This window comes from Pongo pygmaeus, chromosome 11, assembly GCF_028885625.2.
Source record: "Pongo pygmaeus isolate AG05252 chromosome 11, NHGRI_mPonPyg2-v2.0_pri, whole genome shotgun sequence".
Classification (NCBI taxonomy): domain Eukaryota; kingdom Metazoa; phylum Chordata; class Mammalia; order Primates; family Hominidae; genus Pongo; species Pongo pygmaeus.
Genome location: NC_072384.2, coordinates 26,123,190 through 26,130,332, shown reverse-complemented (window position 1 = coordinate 26,130,332; position 7,143 = coordinate 26,123,190). Strand labels below are relative to the sequence as shown.

The 7,143-nt window shown below is 39.8% G+C and overlaps 1 pseudogene; it reads left to right on the top strand.

Annotated features, from left to right (window-relative positions):
• Window positions 1-207: 207 nt before the first annotated feature.
• LOC129032334 (U2 spliceosomal RNA) lies at window positions 208-332 on the top strand (annotated as a pseudogene).
• Window positions 333-7,143: the final 6,811 nt, after the last annotated feature.

Here is a 7,143-nt window from a genome sequence, read left to right as displayed (position 1 = left end):
GGGTTGTCTGTTTACTTTGCTTACTGTTCCCTTTGCCATGCAAAAGCTCTTAAGTTTAATTAAGTCCCAGCTATTTATCTTTGTTTTTATTGCATTTGCTTTTGGGTTCTTGGTCATGAAATCCTTGTCTAAGCCAATGTCTAGAAGGGTTTTTCCAATGTTATCTTCTAGAATTTTTATAGTTTCAGGTCTTAGGTTTAAGTCCTTATCGCTTCTCGGCCTTTTGGCTAAGATCAAGTGTAGGTTTAAGTCCTTAATCCATCTTCAGTTGATTTTTGTATAAGATGAGAGATGAGGATCCAGTTTCATTCCCCTACATGTGGCTAGCCAATTATCCCAGCACCATTTGTTGAAAAGGGTGTTCTTCCCCACTTTATGTTTTTGTTTGCTTTGCAAAGATCATGGGCTGCAAGTATTTGGGTTTATTTCTAGGTTCTCTATTCCACTCCACTGGTCTATGTGCCTATTTTTATACCAGTACCATACTGTTGTGGTGACTATGACCTTATAGTTTAGTTTGAAATCAGGTAGTGTGATGCCTCCAGATTTTTTCTTTTTGCTTAGTCTTGCTTTGGATAAGCGGGCTCTTTTTTGGTTCCGTATTAATTTTATAATTGTTTTTTATAACTCTCAAGAATGATAGTGGCATTTTGATGGGGATTGCACTGAATTTGTAGATTTGGCAGTGTGGTCATTTTCACATTGATTCTACCCATCCATGAGCATAAGAGGTGTTTCCATTTGTTTGTGTTGTCTATGATTTCTTTCAGCGTGTTTTGTAGTTTTCTTGAGGAGGTCTTTCAACTCCTTTCTTAGGTATATTCCTAAGTTTGTTTGTTTGTTTGTTTGCAGCTATTGTAAAAGTGGTTGAGCTATTGATTTGATTCTCTGCTTGGTCACTGTTGGTGTATAGAAGAGCTACTGATTTGTGTACTTTAATCATGTACCTGGAAATTTTGCTGAATTATTTATCAGTTCTAGGAGCTTTCTGGAGGAGTCCTTAGGGTTTTCAAGGGAAATGATCATATCATCAGCAAACTGGGACAATTTGACTTCCTCTTTACCAATTTGGATGCACTTTATTTCTTTCTCCTGTCTGATTGCTCTGGCTAGGACTTCCAGTACTATGTTGAAGAGGAGTGGTGAGAGTGAGCATCCTTGTCTTATTCCCATTTTCAGAGGGAATGCTTTCAACTTTTCCCCATTCAGTATTATGTTAGCTGTGGGTTTGTCATAGATGGCTTTTATTATGTTAAGATATGTCCCTTGTATGCTGATTTTGCTGAGGGTTTTAATCATAAAGGGATGCTGGATTTTGTTGAATGCTTTTTCTGCATCTATTGAGATGATCATGTGATTTTTGTTTTTAATTCTGTTTATGTGGTGTATCACATTTATTGACTTGCACATGTTAAACCACCCCTGCATCCCTGGTCTGAAACCCACTTGATCCATGGTGGTTTACCTTATGATATGTTGTTGGATTTTGTTAAGGATTTTAGCATCTATGTTCATCAAGGGTATCAGTCTCTAGTTTTCTTTTTTGTTTGTGTCCTTTCCTGGTTTGGTATTAGGCTGATGCTGGCTTCATAGAATGAATTAAGGAGGGTTCCTTCATTCTCTGTCTTGTGGAATAGTGTCAAAAGGATTGGTACCAATTCTTTGAATGTCTGGTAGAAGTCTGCTGTGAATCTGTCTGGCCCTGGACTTTTTTTGTTGGTAATTTTTAAATTACCTTTTTAGTCTCGCTGCATGTTATTGGTCTATGCAAGGTATCTAATTCTTCCTGATTTAAGCTAGGAGGGTTGTATTTTTCCAGGAATTTATTCATCTCTTCCAGATTTTCTAGTTTATGTGCATAAAGGCATTCATAGTAGCCTTGATAATCTTTCATATTTCAGTAGTGTCACTTGTAACATCACCTGTTTCATTTCTTAGTGAGGTTATTTGGATTTTCTCTCTTCTTTTCTTGGTTAATCTTGCTAATCGTCTATCAGTTTTATTTATCTTTTCAAAGAACCAGCTCTTTGTTTCATTTATCCTTTGTATTGTTTTTTTCAGTTTCAATTTCATTTAGTTCTGCTCTGATTTTGGTTATTTCCTTTCTTCTGCTGGGTTTGAGATTGGTTTGTCCCTATTCCTCTAGTTCCTTGAGGTGTTACTGTAGATTGTCTGTTTCTGCTCTTTCAGAATTTTTGATGTAGGTGTTTAAGGGTATGAACTTTCCTCTTAGTGCCACCTTAGCTGTATCCCAGAGGTTTGGATAGGTTGCATCATTCTTGTCATTCAGTTCAAAGAAATTTTTTAATTTCCATCTTGATTTCATTTTTTACCCAATGCTCATTCAGGAGCAGGTTATTTAATTTCCATGTATTTGTGTGGTGTTGAAGGTTCCTTTTGGAGTTAATTTCCAGTTTTATTACACTGTGGTCTGACAGAAATCTTGATATAATTTCAGTTTTCTTAAATTTATTGTGGCTTGTTTTATGGCCTATTATGTTGTCTATCTCAGAGAAAGTTCCATGCACTGTTGAATAGAATCTGTATTCTGCAATTGTTGGATGAAATGCTCTGTATAAATCTGTTAAGTCCATTTGTTCCAAGTATAATTTAAATCCATCGTTTCTTTGTTGACTTTCTGTCTTGATGACCTTCTGTCTTGATGACCTTCTGTCTTGATGACCTCTCTAGTGCTGTCAGTGGAGTATTGAAGTATCCCACTATTATTGTGTTGCTGTCTATCTTATTTCTTAGGTCTATTAGTAACTGTTTTATAAATTTGGGAGCTCCAGTGTTAGGTGCCCATATGTTTAGGATTGTGATCTTTTTTGTTGGACAAGGCCTTTTGCCGTTATATAATATCCCTCTTTTCTCTTTTAACCACTGTTGCTTTAAAATTGGTTTTGTCTGATATAAGAATAGCTACCCCTGCTGGCTTTTGGTGTCCATTTGCATGAAATGCCTTTTTCCACCCCTTCACTTTAAGTTTATCTGAGCCCTTATGTGTTAGGTGAGTCTCCTGAAGGCAGCAGATGGTTGGTGAGTTCTTATCCATTCTGTGGTTCTGTATCTTTTAAGTGGAGCATTTAGGTCATTTATATTCAACGTTAGTATTGAAATGTGAGGTACCCTTGCATTCATCATGCTCTTTGTTGCCTGTGTACCTTGTATTTTTTTAAGTTTCTTGTTTTTGCTTTTTAACTTGTATTTTTGTTTTATAGGTCCTGTGTCATTTATGCTTTAAAGAGGTTCTGTTTTGATGTGTTTCCAGGATTTGTTTCAAGATTTTGATCTCCTTTTAGCAGTTCTTATAGTGGTGGCTTGGTAATTGTGAATTCTCTCAGCATTTGTTTGTCTGAAAATGACTGTATATTTCTTTTGTACATGATGCTTAGTTTCACTCGATACAAAATTCTTGGCTGATAATTGTTTTGTTTGAGGAGGCTGAAGATAGGGCCCCAATCCCTTCTCACTTACAGGGTTAATGCTGAGACATCTGCTGTTAATCTGACAGGTTTTCCTTTATAGGTTACCTGATGCTCTTACAATTCTTTCCTTCATCTTAACTTTGGATAACCTGATGACAATGTACCTAGGTGAAGATCTTGTTGCAATGAATTTCCCAGGTGTTCTTTGTGCTTCTTGTATTTGCATGTCAGATCTCTAGCAAAGCCAGGGAAGTTTTGAAGTTTTCCTTGATTATTCCCCCAAATATGTTTTCCAAGATTTTAGAATTGTCTTCTTCCTCAGGAACACCGATTATTCTTAGGTTTGGTCATTTAACATAATCCCAGACTGCTTGGAGTGTATGGTCATATTTTCTTAGTCTTTGTTAGAGTGGGTTAATTCAAAGACCTTGTCTTCGAGCTCTTTATTTCTTTCTTCTACTTGTTCAATTCCATTGCTGAGACTTTCCAGAGCATTTCACATTTCTTAAAGTGTTTCCAAAGTTTCCCAATTTTTTTATTGCTTTTTCTTTAAGCTGTCTATTTCCTTGACTATTTCTCCCTTCACTTCTTTTCTCTTTTTTTTATTTCCTTGCATTGGGCTTTGCCTTTCTCTGGTCCCTCCCTGATTAGCTTAATAACTAACTTCCTGAATTCTTTTTCAGGTAAATCAGGGATTTCTTCTTGGTTTGGATCCATTGCTGGTGAAGTAGTGTGATTTTTGGGGGGGTATTGATGAGCTTGTTTTGTCATATTACCAGGTTTGGTGTTCTGGTTCCTTCTCATTTGGGTAGGCTTTGTCAGAGGGAAGGTCTATTGCTGAAGGCTGTTGTCCAGATTTTTTTTGTCCCACGGGGTGTTCCCTTGATGTAGTACTCTCCCTTTTTTTTGTGGATGTGGCCTCCTGTGAGCCGAACTGCCTTGATTGTTGTCTCTTTTCTCCCTTCTGGGTCTAAAGACCCAGCAAGTCTACCCAGCTCTGGGCTGGTACTGGGGGTTGTCTGCACAAAGTCCTGTGATGTGAACTGTTTATGGGTCTCTCAGCTGTGGATACCACACCTCTTCCAGTGGAGTTGGCAGAGGGTCCAATGGACTCCATGAGTGTCCTTAGCTTTGGTGGTTTAATGCTGTATTTTTGTGCCGGTTGGCCTCTTGCCAGGAGGTGGTGCTTTTCATAAAGTATCAGCTGCAGTAGTGTGGAGAGGGACTGGTGGTGGGCATGGCTCTAGAACTCCCAAGATTATATGCCCTTTGTCTTCCAATACCAGGGTGGGAAGGGAAGGACTATCAGGTGGTGGTGGTGCTAGGTGTGTCTGAGCTCAGACCCTCCTTGGGTGGGTCTTGCTGCAGTTGCTGTGGGGGATGGGGATGGGATTCCCAGGTTACTGGAGTTGTGTACCTAGGAGGATTATGGCTGTCTCTGCTGAGTCATGCAGGTTGTCAGGGAAGTGGGGGAAAGCCAAAAGTCACAGGCCTCACCCAGCTCCCACACAAACCAAAGGGCCAGTCTCACTCCCATGGTGCACTCCCCGCCATGCCCCGCCCCGCCAACAGCCCCAAGTCTGTTTCCAGGAAGAGCCTCCCAGCTGTGAAAGAAAAGGGCTTTAGTTCTTTCCCAACCTGCAAAGTCTGCAAGCTGGATTTGCGCCCTCCCCCGAGTTCTGGTCAGGAGGCTTCTCACCCTGTTCACCCTGTTCAAGTTGTTACAAAGTTCAGCTACAGAATTCCTTCTCCCTGTGGAGTTTTACCCCCTGCTACTCTGGCCACTCTCCTGATGGATCCCTGTGGTTCCATGCAGGAATGGGCTGCTTGGGGACCCAGCAAACTCCCAGGGCCTTTCTGCTTCTTCCTCTACCCCTGTATTTCACTTGGCTCAGCTCTCTAACTTGACACAACTCCAGGTAAAGTTGGAAACTTCTCCTGCAAGCAGACCTTCAGCTTCTTCAGTGGAGGTACGTGTTTGAGAGAGGAGGGTCTCCCTTTCCCACTTCCACAGTTGGGGCACTCACAGTATTTGGCATGTCTCTTGGGTCCTGCAGGAGCAGTCTTCTTCCTTCACAGAGACTGTGGATCCTCTCAGTATTGCTGGTTTGTTCTTGCAGTTGATCTGGAGCTAAAATTCACAATGCAAGCCTCTGCATGCTGCTCTGTCTGGAGCTGCAATCTAATCCTGCCTCCCTTTCTGCCTTGATCCTGAAAAAAAGGAATACTACTTTTTCCTTTTCAATTTGGATGCCTTTTATTTCTTTTTCTTGTCTGATTGCTCTTGCTAGTACTGTCAGTACTATATTGAACAGAAGTGGCAAGAGTGGGCATCCCTGTCCTGTACCAGATCTTGGTGGAAAAGTTTTCAGTTTTTCACTGTTGATTATGATGTTAGCTGTGAGTTTTTCATAAATGCCTTTTATTATGTCAAGAAACTTTCCTTCTACACGTAAACAGTCAAGAGTTGTTATCAAGAAAGGATGTTGAACCTTGTCAAATGCTTTCTCTGTGTCAATTGAGATGATTATGTGGTTCTTATCTTTCATTCTGTTAAAGGGATGTGTCACATTGATTGATTTGCATATGTTAAATCAGCTTTGCATGCCAGGGATAAATCCAACTTGGTCATGATGTGTAATCTTTTTGATGTGTTGTTGAACTTGGTTTGCTAATATTTTATTGAAGATTTTTGTATCAATGCTCCATGATAGCCTGTTATGCAGCCACTTAACAGGGTGCATTAGAACTATAGTAGTGGTCCAAGAGTCATTTTCCAAGTTATTTTTTGGTAAAAGAAGATAAAGATAAATGTGTAAGATATGATCCAAATAATAGAAAATGCTGACAAAAAAACCCAATACTATATATGTGAGTGATGTATGTGTCTCTATTTATATTTACATATGAGCATAAAAAGGACACATAACACATACCAATTTATTAACCTAGGTTACCCACAGAAGGGCTGGGCTGAGTATAGGGGCTGTTGTAAGCAGAGGGTTGAAGAGGCGAGGGGAAAGCCAAGCAAAATGGGGACTGTTCTAAAATTATGTATAAAATGGTGATATATAGGGCTGGGCATGATGGCTCATGCCAGTAATCCCAGCACTTCAGGAGGCCAAGGTGGGTGGATCACCTGAAGTCAGGAGTTTGATACCAGCCTGACCGACATGGTAAAACCCTGTCTCTACTAAGATACAAAAATTAGCCTGGCATGGTGGCCTGTGCCTGTAATCCCAGCTACTTGGGAGGCTGAGGCAGGAGAATCACTTGCACCCAGAAGGCACAGGTTGCAGTGAGCAGAGATTGCGTCATTGCACTCCAGCCTGGGCAACAAGAGTGAAGCTCCATCTCAAAAAAAAAAAAAAAAAAAAAAAAAAAAATATATATATATATATATACACACACACACGTATATATATATAGTGATATGCATGTAAAATTGTGAGTGTATATACAAATAAATTTGTAATAAAAATTTCTAAAATAGAAAAGTGTAGGAGTATGCACAAGTGGGAGAAATAACTTTTGAACTGGCTGAATCACTGCAGCGTTGTGATGGAACATGTTGGTTTGAACGTATTGAAACCATTCTAGTGGCAAGACCTGGAACTCTCCACTTGGCCCTGTTCTCATTATCTTGGTCATAATAGGGGAAGGATGTGGAAATCATGTTGATTACACTTGCAGGTAAAAGAAAGAAAGATGGGAT